Source organism: Dermacentor silvarum, chromosome 5 (genome assembly GCF_013339745.2).
Source record: "Dermacentor silvarum isolate Dsil-2018 chromosome 5, BIME_Dsil_1.4, whole genome shotgun sequence".
In the NCBI taxonomy this organism is placed as follows: Eukaryota; Metazoa; Arthropoda; class Arachnida; order Ixodida; family Ixodidae; genus Dermacentor; species Dermacentor silvarum.
In genome coordinates, this window is record NC_051158.1 from 169,085,428 (window position 1) to 169,099,816 (window position 14,389).

Genomic DNA, 14,389 nt, shown 5'->3' on the forward strand with positions numbered 1-14,389 from the left:
TACAGCAAGAATTGTTCGTGTACGCAATCTTTGAAGCGAAATAAGCTAACAATACTGCGGCCTTAGGGCCGTCTTTGCTCTTTCTCTTGCCTCCCTTACACCTTCCAACTCTGCTCTGTTCATAATAAAATATTGTCGTGGCTAAAAAATAATCGAATAAATACATACGCATATAGCTGTAAACCACTACTAACCGTGAGCGAAATGCGCGAAGTGCTGAGCGAAGCGGTCACTGTACGCACGTAAGTATTTCACTTTAGTACGCGAGTAATTTACTTTTTTCGTTACTCTTATTCTTGCAGGCATGCTGCTATTTCCCGCGTACCCATGCGAATAACGTTTATTTTTTTTACGTGCTTTCCTTGCGCGGGCTCATTTAGCGCGTTTCTACGCACGCACAGTTACCGTGATACCGTTCCCGAACTGTAGCACCGGAGCTAGGCCGCGCTGACGAGTTTGATACCTTAGTTTTTGCATTATCTTGCTCGCCAAGCACAAAGAAACGCTCAAAGATGGGTAAGCTCCATGCAGCACCACACTGTTGAAGTTAAATAGAGTTTAAGGGCTTTGCGTGGAAAATGACCGCAAAAAACTACAGCGCGTAGCAGACGACCCTCGCTTCCCGCGCGCTTCGCGAGCGCGAAAAGCGTACGGGTCCGGAGCAGCAGCGGCGCGGCGCGGCAGTTCACAGAAAAAGGCCCTCGCCGGAGCCGGCGCTTTGGACACTCTCCCATATTCTAGGTCACTCTATCTCGGCGGTCGGAAACGCCACGGACCGCCGCTACGCTTTCGCGTGGCGCTACTGCGCCTTTTCCTAGGTAGTATACCTGATTAAATCAAGCAGGCTTGGTGACTATTTGTCGCCACCCCGTTTCAAAGGGGATGCCAATAAATCATCATCATCTAGGGGAAGCGCGGACGGGTCATCGGAGCGGACGGTACGTGTGGGTACAGCTGCCCGAGACTCGCGAGCCGCTGCGTCGGCAGCCACGAAGTGACGACTGCACGTTTACCGGTGTGTTCTCTAAAATTACTCTAGTGCCGTGCGGACATTTAGAATTGCGAGTACATGTACATGTACAGCTTCAACAATCTTGCCTTACTCAGTGTGAAAGGGCAACTGTGAGCCTGCAGTTCTCCATGCCCTTTTGCCCACTAATTCTGGCACCGAAATGTTTTCATTTGGTAAACAGCACCTAATTGACAAATTTGCGGAGAATGGCAACGTAGCTACCTCACAGACGTTGCTCACAGATAGTGCGCCAGATCATGCGTCGTGTGTTACAGCTGCCAGTGATAACCGGCTGATTTTTTACATAGCAGGGTCCGTAGCTCGGAAGTGCATTCTAAAGACGGGCTGCGAAGAGTGCCTGAAACTTCTAATGCCAAAGAAGTCGGCTGAAAATTCGAACCTAGCACAGTTAACACGCATGAAGGACATTCGATGGAGGCGAAATGCGAAGACACCCGTGTACATAGATTTAGGTGCACGTTAAGAAACCCCAGGTGGTCCAAATTTCCGGAGTCCCCCACTACGGCGTGCCTCATCGTGGTTCTGGCACTTAAAACCCCATAATTAAATTAAATTAACGCATGAAGGACAATGGTGGCCTGCTTTACCCTTCTAGCCTGCTATATAAGTTTTTCTTGATCTAGAAAAAAAGCTTTCACAACGTGTTTCAATTTGCTGAAGCTACACTCTGATAGCATACTGGACATCCTAAGCCAACCTAACGCGAAGCAGAAAAACCAGCTTGGTTGTCCTGACCATTCTGAGGGCATTGCAGCTGAGGTCACAGTTTTTACATCACCACTCAGCTGCACTTCCTTAGTGAAAGCCTAAACCAGAGTAATGATAAAAAACGCGAAGCACCCAACGCTTAAAGGTCAGTAGGTGTTGAGTTGCGCTCATGTCTATCTGATGTGTAATTTGTGCTGCGAATCGTTGGAATACTTTCGAAAAGCTGTTAAATGAGTTAGATAAAGAGATGTCCTTGTTTTCACGTTCGATGCTGCGCACTGTATCCTGTACAGTAACCTCCTGTATAATAAGCCTTCACCACAACTATATTGAATTCAAAGCCAAACGCATAAGTGCCTATATTGAGGAATTAATCGCGATCAGTGGGGCAACGAAGGTTCTGAGTGCGGGTGCTAAATATGGAAATATATATATATATATATATATATATATATATATATATATATATATATATATATATATATATATATATATATATATACTGGTCGTCGTGGTATATACAAACAGCTAAGCCACGCAGTGACTAACCTGACTATTTTATGTTTGCATTAACCAGAAAGCAAACGCGCGTTAGAACAGCAGCTGAAACTACTGAAGGAACCCTACAACGCGGCCGAAACTGCTAGGAAAGGTAGCGGTGGCGCCATCTCGCGGCGTCCGTGGAAAAAGAGGACGCCGGAGCCCGGCCGGTCGCACCACTAGAGTATATTCTAGTTCACTATATTGCAGATGGTGCCACGCTCCTCCATTGAAAAGAGCGGGTGGTCGGCACACTAGCCAGCATGGGGGTAGAGTGACCTAGAATATGGGAGAGTGTCCAAAGCGCCGACCCCGGCGAGGGCCTTTTTCTGTGAACTGCCGCGCCGCGCCGCTGCTGCTCCGGACCCGTGGGCTTTTTGCGCTCGCGAAGCGCGCGGGAAGCGAGGGTCGTCTGCTACGCGCTGTAGTTTTTTGGGTTCATTTTCCACGCAAAGCACTTAAACTGTATTTAACTTCAACAGTGTTGAGCTGCATGGAGCTTACCCATCTTTGAGCGTTTCTTTGTGCTTGGGCAGCAAGATAATACAAAAACTAACGTATCAAACGCGCAGCCTAGAGTTCGGGAACGGTATTACGGCAACTGTGCGTGCGTAGAAACGCGCTAAATGACTCCACGTAAGGAAAGAACGTAAAAAAAGATGGGCACGTGGGCAATAGCACCATGCTTGCAAGAATAAGAGTAACGAAAAAAGTAAATTACTCGCGAAGTCAAGTGAAATACTTACGTGCGTGCAGCGACCACTTCGCTCACCACTACGCGCTTTTCACTCACGGTCGGTAGTAGTTTAGAGCCATATGCATATATACTTATTCATGAATTTTTTAGCCTCGACAATACTTTATCATGAACAGAGCGCAGTGAGAAGGTGCAAGGAAAACAAGAGAAGGAGCAGAGGCGGCCCTAACGCCGCAATATTGTTGGCCAATTTCGCTTCAGGGGAAAGCGCGGTACACGAACAATTCTTGCTGTACGCTACCTCTTCAATACAAACTACGCGCACGTTGTACCTTAAGGTTCACCGTGAGCGAAGCTGGTTTCAAATTCAGACATCCGAAAGAAAAGCCATTCCAGCCAATAGGTAAACAAACATAAAAAAAGGTAAACAAATATATATTTTTCGACATTGAAATGAATAGATAGTTACTACTGGCCTAGCTATTTACTCATTTCTTATGCAAAATGTATTGCAGCAATAGCCTTGTTTTATTAATCCGTGAATCCTCTCCCAAATTACCAACATGTAACTTCTCATGATATTGCCACGTGTACTTGTTTATCTTTCACCGGTGACAGCTCTTCACCGGCTCACAAATGTTAACCGTTATCGCACGGCGCAGGACGCGCCTGCATGTATCGGAAGTTTCTCGAACGTTATCGATGCTTCTTTCCGTTGTCTGTATTCACCGACGCTTATGTTATCTGATTGTATGACCGACGCGAATTGTCTAGAACTTTCTGGAAGACACGGGCACCAGGGAATAACCTGGAACATTCGATGACTCATGTATAAAAGCCAACGCGTTTCGCCGCTGATCAGATTTTGACGATCGCCGACTGTGTTCGCCGCTTTCGTTGTGCTTCGAGCGCAGCTTGCTTTTGTGGGCACAGGTTCGCCCAATAAAGAATAAGTTTTGTCATACACAGTTTTACGACTGTTTACTTCAGCGTTACTACTACGTGACATCTGGTGGAGGTGCTTTTATGCCCTTGTGCCGGACTCCCCCATCCAGCCGTGAGCCAAGCCCAAACCGTCCAGAAGACGTCGACGCCTACCCCGACCAGCGAGCTAGCTGTAGGCTATTGAACCTGCCACCGGAGTACGAACCCGACAAGACCAAGAGGACCAAAGTCATGACCTCGGCAGCAGCTACCAAGACAGCCTCTGCGCCGACATCTGCAGGCTGCAATCGTAATGCAACAACCCAGGGAGCCGCCGACTTTCCGCGGTTCGCCATGTGAAGCCCCCGAAAGCTGGCTGGAGGCATACGACCGGGTCGCTACGTTCAACAAGTGGGACTGCGACGCCAAGCTGCGCCATGTTTACTTCTCGCTTGAAGACGGCGCCAGAACCTGGTTCGAGAATAGGGAGCGTGCACTAACAACCTGGGACCTCTTCCGAGCCGCATTCCTGGACACCTTCACGAGCGTCGTCCGCAAAGAAAGAGCTGCAGCCTTGCTGGAAAACCGTGTACAGCTCCCGAATGAGAGCATCGGTATGTACACTGAAGAAATGACTCGATTGTTCCGGCACGCCGACCCCACTATGCCAGAAGACAAGAAAGTTCGCTTCCTCATGCGGGGAGTTAAGCAGGAGCTATTCGCCGGACTGGTGCGGAATCCACCAACGACAGTCCAAGACTTTCTCTCGGAGGCTACGACGATCGAGAAAGCACTGGACATGCGCAATCGGCAATACAATCGCCGTTCGACGCCACATTACGCCGAAGTCCAAGGACTCTGCGACGACCTACGAGACACCATCAGGGCGATTGTACGCGAAGAGCTGCAGAAGTTGCTACCGTCGTCGCAGCCTCAAGTTGCTTCCATCGCCGATATCGTGCGGGAGGAAATCCAGCAATCGCTCGGACTTCCCGAATTGCTGCAACCCCAGCCGGAAGCGATGACCTACGCCGCCGTCGCCCGTCGTGAAGGCCCCCCTCCGCGCTCGCGCCAGGGCCCCGTAACGCCGCAGTCCCGTCGCCCACCGCCGCCAGCACGCCCGCCCGTCGCCCAGTGCAGTTACCAAAGGAAGACGGACATTTGGCGCGCCCCCGACCACCGCCCGCTCTGCTATCACTGCGGGGAAGCCGGCCATGTCTACCGCCGATGCCCATACCGCGAGATGGGCCTACGAGGGTTCGCCGTCAACGCACCACGCCCACAGCTTGGCGAGCGACCACGTGACATCGCCGACTACCTCGCCGGAGCTCAGTGGCAACCACGACGACCCTCACGCTCGCCGTCACCAGGCCGCTACATCTCGCCCCATCGCCGTCAGTACACTGGTCCTACTCGGGGCCGATCTCAAAGCCCTTACCCGGGAAACTAAAAGCAGCAACAAGGTGCGGTTGCTGTACGACGCAATGACGAAGATCCTCCGCCGCCACCGACGACGACGATTCGCGAACCATCACGATGATGATGATGATGATGATGATGATGATGATGATTTATTGGCTTCCCCTTTGAAACGGGGCGGCGACAAATAGTCACCTAGCCTGCTTGATTTAATCAGGTATACTATACATGTTCTTTATCTTGCATTTTTGTATACCTATCATTATTTTTCTTTTTCAAAAATTTACCTTGTACCGCTGCCTATGATTTTAAGAGATCAGGTCGCATCCATCTTTTCCCTACTTTTTTTCCACCAGTGCTCTAATCGTCTCTTGCTGATCTCTACGGCTGATCTGTTTATGTTTCCTTCCACTTTAAACCCAAGCGCTTCTGGGAGTTGCACGTTACCTACGGTTCTCGCTGGGTGGATCCCGTCGCATTCCATTAGGATGTGCTGAGTGGTCTCTGGATCTTTACTGCAGCATACACATGTCTCATCTAATTCCGAATATTTGTTCCGATATGTTTTCGTCCTTAGGCAACCGGCTCGAGCCTCAAATAGCAAGGCACTGCCCTTTGTGTTATCGTACAGATTTTCCCTTCTAATTTCTTTCTTCTCATTCTTGTAAATCTCCATTGTCCTTTTCGTTTCCATTCTTTGCATCCAATTCACGGTCTCTATTTCTCTCACTTTCTTTCTGATGACCCCTGGTTGTCTATTTACAGTTTCGATTATCCTGTACTTGGTTGCCAACTTCCTTGACCTCTTCCTCCATTCTGTGTCCACGCTTTTCATGTAGAGATACTTGTGCACTTTAGCCGCCCATTTATTTTCATCCATGTTCCTGAGCCTTTCTTCAAAACTAATTTTGCTTTGTGCTTCTCTGACTTCAAAAGAGGCCCAACCCATGTCTCCATGCACTGCCTCATTTGTCGTATTACCGTGTGCTCCCAAAGCCAACCGGCCTACTGATCTTTGGTTAACTTCCAAACCCGCCAATATATCCGATTTTAAGCATATAATGGCATTTGCGAATGTTAGCGCTGGCACCATTACTCCTTTCCAGATTCCACGCACCACCTCATACTTATTGTGGCCCCACAGTGCTCTGTGGGAAGGAAAGAAGAGAAATGAGCGGTTAGTTCGCTGACGCGTGTGTTAGTGCACGAATAGTCACAGACGTTGACACAAGCCCGTCGTCCTCAAGAAGCACAAAAGTGCCTTCACCGCTTTATGGGCCGACGAGCGATGGGGGCGGTGTTCCAGCAACACCTGCACGGAAAGCGTCCGATTGTCCAGTTTTTTTAGCGCGTTAGCGAGTTCGTGTCTCTCTTGGGCATATCGTGGACAGTGGCACAGCAGGTGGTCAATAGTTTCGTCGGTGCCGCAGACCTGCATTCTGTCTGCATGCTGCACTGTCGGTCACTCCAATTAATGTAGAGTATGCCTTTGTGAAGGCAACACCTAACCAAAGGCGACAGAGAAGCGAAGCTTCACGTCGAGGAAGTCCGAATGGAGGTCGGAGTTGCAGTGACGGGTTTAATTGATGCAGTCGTGTTAATCGTAAGCTTGGCGAGTTCCACTCGGTCAGTGAGAGACTGCGTGCCAGGTGTCGAAGCTGCCTTGCGGCGTCTGTCCTCGAAAGTGGAATTGGAACGCGGAGCTCTTCTTGGTGTGATGTGCGAGCAGCGTTGTCTGCGGAATCATTGCCACTGATTCCACAATGACCAGGTACCCATTGAAATACAACCTCGTGGCCTTTTTGTTGGACGTGATGGTGAAGTTTCACTGTTTCGTATGTCAACTGTTCATGACAGCCGCGTCGGAGAACTGACTGCACGCACTGTAATGCCGGTTTTGAGTCTGAAAACACAGCCCATTTTGTAGGTCTTTCAGAGTCAATGAATTCTAGTGCACGACGCAGAGCCGTTAGTTCTGCTGCCGTTGAGGTCGTGACATGCGATGTCTTGAACCGCAGTGTTATTCCTCGCGTTGGTATAACCACCGCACCACCAGAACTGGACGACGTAGTCGATCCATCGGTATAGATGTGCACGTGGTTGCTGTACTTTTCATGCAAGAGGAGTAAGCTCAGTTGTTTTAGAGCAGGGGCCGGTACATCTGATTTTCTCTTCTTTCCTTCTCTCCTCTCTCTCCCTGTCATCTTTGTGTTCCCTCTTCCCATTCCCCCGGTGTAGGGTAGCCAACCGGACGTTATCCTGGTTAACCTCCCTGCCTTCTGCCTTTCTCTTATTTCCTCCTCCAGTGCTCTGTGTTTCATTAATGCTGCATTCCGCTTCCCCTTTATTTTCAGATTATCTTGGTGGTTGATTGAGTAATTCTTTCCTTCGTTTATGTGTACGCCGAGGTACTTATATTGCTTCACTATGGGTATTACTTGCTGTTGAATTGACACCACGAAGTTACTCGTGTGCTCATTAAAGATCATAATCCCTGATTTCTCTGTGCTAAACTTAAGGCCTAGATTTGTCGCTGCGTTACCACAGATATTCGCAAGTATCTGTAAATCTTTTTTATTGTCCGCTAGTAGCACAATGTCGTCTGCGTACATCAGTCCAGGGATCTTCTGTTGCACCATTTGTCCATTACGCATGTAGGATAAATCAAAACCTAATTCGCTGTTTTCCAGTCGTCTTTCTATGCCCTTGACGTAAAGCGTGAACAACAATGGTGACAGAGGGCATCCTTGCTTCAATCTTTGGTGAATTCCCACCATTTCATTTCCTTTTCGGCCTTCCCATGCCACTTGTACTTGGTTGTCTCGATATATCTCCCTCAGCAGCTCCACGAAATCGTCATCTATGCCTTCGTATTGAAGAATATCCCACAACAATTCCCTGTCTACGTTGTCATAAGCTCCTTTAATATCTAGAAATGCTATCCATAAAGGTCTTTTCTGAGCTACTGAAATCTCTATGCACTGAGTTAGTACAAACATATTGTCTTCTAAGCGTCTGCCTGGCCTGAACCCATTCTGTAGTTCCCCCAATACACCGTTTTCCTCCACCCACTTCGACAGTTCTAATTTTATGGCTTGCATTGCCATTCTATATATCACCGACGTTACTGTAACTGGCCTGTACGAGCTCGTCTTATCCTTATCTCCTTTGCCTTTGTAGATAAGATTCATCTTGCTTTCACGCCATCCAACGGGAATATTCTTTGTTCTAATCACTTGCTCTATGGCATTAGTCAGCAGTGCCTTGCTTTTTGGACCGAGGTTTTTGATTAGCTGTATTGGGATTTCATCGGGTCCTGCTGCCGTGTTGTTAGGGACATTTTCTGCTGCCTTTTTCCAATAAAAGCTTTCTATGCTGAATTTTGATCTCTCAGGCCTCTCTGTTGTTGCTGGATCTGTTGTCTGAACTACGCTTTTTCTCGTACCGAAGTTATGCCTGATAACGTCTGTGATGTACCGCAGCGCATCATCGCCTTCATAGATGTTACCGTCTTCATCCCTTATAGCCGTTTGCGAGTTTCTAGTTGGAGCTCCGAGTGCTTTTATATGGTTCCAGAATCTTTTTGGGGCGACTTTGTCTCTTTTGTGAATGTTATGCACCCAACGTTCACTTGCGACGAGTTCAATCACGACGAGATATCAGCACGCCGTCTAGTGACAACCTTGACAACACTTCGCCGCCGAAAGAAGACCTTCTGACGCGACGTAGCAGCAGCAGAGCAAGCCGAAGCAGCCGTGATCCGACGCCACGAATTAACTGCATCTCCAGACGCCGGTCTACCGATCTAGACGTGCTAATCGATGGTCATAACGTCACCGCTCTCGTCGACACTGGCGCCGATTATTCCGTCTTCAGTGGCGCGTTCGCCGCTAAGTTGAAGAAGGTGAAGACGGCCTGGCAAGGACCCGATATCCGGACAGCGGGAGGCCACCTAATAACGCCGGCTGGAACCTGCACAGCGCGAGTCACGGTCAACAACCGCACTTACCCGGCGAGCTTCGTAATCCTGCAGCACTGCTCCAGGGATGTCATCCTAGGCATAGACTTTCTAAACCAACACGGTGCAGTCATCGACTTACGGTCTAATTCGATAACGCTTTCAACGTACAACGTGATGCCACCGGATAGAAACATCAGTTACCATGCCTTGAATGTGCTAGAAGAACAAGTCACCGTTCCGCCTCGCTCCAGCGTAATGATTTCCGTCGGTGCCGAAGTGCCTGCAGATATGGAGGGCGTCATCGAGGGCGATCATCACTTACTGCTCGACCGTGAAATTTGCGTCGCTAGAGGCATAGCTGAGCTTCGTGAAGGGAAAGCAAGAGTGATGCTCACAAACTTCAGCGACGAATACAAGCACATTAACAAAGGCACAACGGTCGCCTACATCGACGAAATAGTACAAGCCAGCAGTGATTTTGCCTTCACGGATTCTAGTGCACCTGCAATGAAGACTGTAGTACTTGAACCAACTTTCGACGTCAATCAGAACCTTCCCTGGCATAAGAAAGAACAGCTCAAAGCTCTGTTCCTGCAATACAAGGACTGCTTCTCGTCGTCGTCAAAAGTTCGACAAACCCCGGTCGCCAAGCACCGCATCATAACCGACGAATATGTCCGCCCACTCCGTCAGAGCCCGTACCGAGTTTCGGCGCGCGAACGCGAGGCCATAAGGCAACAAGTCGACGAAATGCTACGCGACGACATCGTCCAGCCGTCCAAGAGCCTGTGGGCGTCCCCCGTGGTGTTAGTGAAGAAGAAGGATGGAACCGTACGTTTCTGCGTCGATTATCGTCGCCTCAACAAAATCACGAAGAAGGACGTATACCCTCTCCCACATACTGACGACGCCTTGGATCGACTCTACAACGCAAAGTATTTTTCATCGATGGACCTCAAAACCGGCTACTGGCAAATCGAAGTCGACGAGAGAGACCGGGAGAAGACTGCCTTTATAACACCAGATGGACTGTTCGAGGTCAAGGTCATGCCGTTTGGTCTTTGCTCGGCACCTGCGACTTTCCAACGGGTCATGGATACAGTACTGGCAGGCTTGAAGTGGCAGACTTGCCTCGTCTATTTGGACGACGTCGTTGTGTTTGCCTCAAGCTTCGAGGAACACCTCCGGCGCCTTGAAACAGTTCTTCAAGTTATCAAGACCTCCGGACTCACGTTGAAGCCAGAAAAGTGCCGCTTCGCATACGAGGAGCTCTTGTTTTTGGGCCATGTCATCAACAAGTCTGGAGTGTGCCCTGACCCACAGAAAACGGCGGCCATCACTGACTTTCCTCCGCCCGCCGACAAGAAGGCAGTGCGTAGATTTATTGGCCTGTGCGCCTATTACAGGCGCTTCGTCAAGGATTTTTCACGGATCGCCGAGCCACTGACGTACCTCACGAAGGCCGACGTCGAGTTCAAGTGGGAGACGCCGCAAATCGAAGCATTTGAAGAACTGAAGCGACGCCTGCAATCGCCGCCCATTCTTGCGCATTTCGACGAAAACGCCGATACCGAAGTCCACACCGACGCAAGCAGCGTAGGACTCGGCGCCGTGCTTGTGCAGAGGACTGACGGACTAGAAAGGGTTGTAAGTTACGCTAGCCGGTCGCTATCGAAGGCGGAATGAAATTGTTCCACAACAGAAAAGGAGTGCCTCGCCACCATCTGGGCTTCATCAAAGTTTCGCCCCTACCTCTATGGCAGGCCCTTTAAAGTTGTGAGCGACCACCACGCCTTGTGTTGGCTAGCTAACTTGAAGGATCCTTCAGGTCGCCTCGCACGATGGAGTCTGAGACTTCAAGCATTCGACATCACCGTCGTCTACAAGTCCGGCCGAAAACACTCTGACGCCGACTGCTTGTCTCGCGCCCCCGTCGAACCGCCGCCACAGGACGACCAGGATGACGACACTTTCCTGGGACCCATCAGTGCCGACGAATTCGCCGAACAACAGCGAGCCGACCCGGAACTAAGGAGCCTTGTAGACTACCTGGAAGGCAAGACCGTCACTGTGCCGAAGGTGTTCAGGCGAGGATTGGCGTCGTTTTTCTTGCAAAACGACATTCTCCTAAAGAAGAACTTTTCACCTCTCCGAGCCAACTACCTCCTCGTGGTACCCTCAGCATTGCGTCCAGAGGTTCTGCAAGCTCTCCATGATGACCCAACGGCTGGACACCTCGGTTTTTCCCGCACGCTCGCGAGGATACAAGAAAAATACTACTGGCCTCGCCTCTCTGCCGACGTCGCCCATTACGTAAGGACATGCCGAGACTGTCAGCGACGCAAAACACCGCCGACAAGGCCAGCCGGACTTCTACAGCTGATCGAACCACCTCGCCGACCATTCCAGCAGATCAGGATGGACTTACTTGGGCCTTTTCCGACGTCGACGTCCGGGAATAAATGGATCGTCGTAGCTACGGACTACCTCACCCGCTACGCCGAAACAAAAGGCTTGCCCAAAGGCAGTGCCGCCGAGGTAGCCCGATTCTTCGTTGAGAACATTCTCCTGCGTCACGGTGCTCCAGAAGTCCTCATCACCGACAGAGGCACGGCCTTTACGGCAGAACTAACTCAAGCCATCCTGCGATACAGCCAGACAAGCCATCGCCGGACCACCGCCTACCACCCGCAGACGAATGGCCTCACCGAGCGCCTAAATAAGACCATCGCCGACATGCTGGCAATTTACGTCGACGTCGAACACAAGACGTGGGATGCCATCCTTCCGTACTTGACCTTTGCATACAACACGGCCGTGCAAGAAACGACGCACATGGCGCCGTTCAACCTGGTCTACGGAAGGAACCCGGCAACGACGCTTGACGCCATGCTACCGGACGTCACCGATGAAGAAAATCTCGACGTTGCCACCTATTTGCAGCGTGCCGAAGAAGGTCGACAGCTCGCCCGCCTGCGCATCAAGAACCAGCAGAGGACCGACAGCCGACACTACAATCTTCGACGACGCTACGTCGAGTACCAGCCCGGCGACCGTGTTTGGGTCTGGACTCCGATACGCCGGTGAGGACTTAGCGAGAAACTGTTACGACGCTATTTCGGACCCTACAAGATTATCCGACGGATTGGTGCACTGGACTATGAGGTCGTGCCAGACGGCATTTCGCAGTCACAGCGGCGCCGCGCACGACCCGAAGTCATCCACGTGGTGCGTCTTAAGCCTTTCTACGCCCGCTGACGAACTTAGGTACTTCGTTGCTTTTATTGTCTTTATTACGCGTGGTTTATGTTTTCGGATTCGTGTTCGTTAGTAGCATCGGGACGATGTTTTTTTTAAGGGGAGGGTATTGCCACGTGTACTTGTTTATCTTTCACCGGTGACAGCTCTTCACCGGCTCACAAATGTTAACCGTTATCGCACGGGGCAGGACGCGCCTGCATGTATCGGAAGTTTCTCGAACGTTATCGATGCTTCTTTCCGTTGTCTGTATTCACCGACGCTTATGTTATCTGATTGTATGATCGACGCGAATTGTCTAGAACTTTCTGGAAGACACGCGGGCACCAGGGAACACCTGGAACATTCGATGACTCGTGTATAAAAGCCAACGCGTTTCGCCGCTGATCAGATTTCGACGATCGCCGACTGTGTTCGCCGCTTTCGTTGTGCTTCAAGCGCAGCTTGCTTTTGTGGGCACAGGTTCGCCCAATAAAGAATAAGTTTTGTAACACACAGTTTTACGACTGTTTACTTCAGCGTCACTACTACGTGGCAATAGTTATTGCCTAACGTGTGATTTTTACATAAACTAACAAGCATTCATGGCGCGTGACGATGTTTCTGCTTGCATTATATTGAGTAGAATATCGTCTTGAAAATTACAATCTTTGATGCACTACAAATATCGCTATTGATTCTACATATCCCTAAAATAGTTACATTCAATCAGTAAAACATGAGAAGTTTATGTTCTGGTGATTAGTTGCCTCTTTCATTACCTAACTACAAGTACGTCATTATTTATCGTAAGTATGTGCGCTGTGTACGAACCACCGAGCGTACGCAATAAATATTCCTAAAGTTACTTTCACGTCAAAATTCGCTTAGTGTTTGCGCTCTTGCAACAAGAAGGCGAAAGACGAGTTGCACATCCGTAAAGCATCACGTTCGTTTTCTGACGTTCGCCCGTAATTATGAAATGAGGCGTACGTACACAATGTTGTACTGTTAGCATTTCATTTATTTTGGTTGTCTTGTTTTTTGCCGCGTATATTTCTCGCGTACCCTTTGCCGCGTGCTATAGCTTAGTGGCTTTGGTAGGTTGTACTGCTAAACTCGAAGGCGCGGGTTCGATTCCCGGCCACGTTGGCTTACATTTCGATGGAGGCGAAATGCATAAAACACCCGTGTACATAGACTTAGGTGCACGTTCAAGAAACCCAGGCGGTCGAAATTACCGGAGCCCTCCAATACGTATGGCGTTTCTCATAGCCATATTGTGATTTTTGGATGTCAAACCCCTAAAATTATCATTACTATTATTACCCTTTACATGTGCTCTCAGTTCTTCATGATATATGAGCAAGTTCGACACACTGAGGTCGAGATTGGCATTCAACACGGTCTTATCGTCACACCCACACCATCAGAGGGATTTCTGGCCGAAAAATGCGGGTTTGCACCACACGCGATATTGTTTTCATTAATCGCGACGTTAAAGCAAGTATGTCAAGTTACTAATGCCATGACCCATCAGGCATCTTAGTCACACGTTTGTGCCTTTCCACGCTATACATTGGAATATATACCAAGTGAACGAGACGCGAGAGTTACGCGGTTTGTATTTATTTTTGGTACCGCGGCCCCACCGAAGGACACATTACGCTTCCCAAGAGCCTGTTAATAATTTCGCCTTAATAAAGAAAGAGCAGAGCGCGTGAGGCAGTCTTATAAAACAAATCGAATGCATGAAATAAAAGAAAGGGAATGATAGGGTGGAAAAGCGTTAGCATGAGCTAGCCATATATTCCATGTTTTCCTGGTTGTCATCGCGATCTCCAGCTTATTTTCTTCTGCAGCACGTTCA

General features: G+C 49.5%; 2 protein-coding genes across 2 annotated transcripts in view; both read left to right on the plus strand.

Annotated features, from left to right (window-relative positions):
• The window catches only part of LOC119453871 (zinc finger protein 675-like), a 2,199,134-nt gene that overhangs the window by 1,945,379 nt on the left and 239,366 nt on the right, over window positions 1-14,389 (plus strand). The gene's annotated exons all lie outside the window — the stretch shown is intronic.
• The window catches only part of LOC119454549 (gastrula zinc finger protein XlCGF57.1-like), a 1,708,166-nt gene that overhangs the window by 1,581,498 nt on the left and 112,279 nt on the right, over window positions 1-14,389 (plus strand). The window lies entirely within an intron of this gene.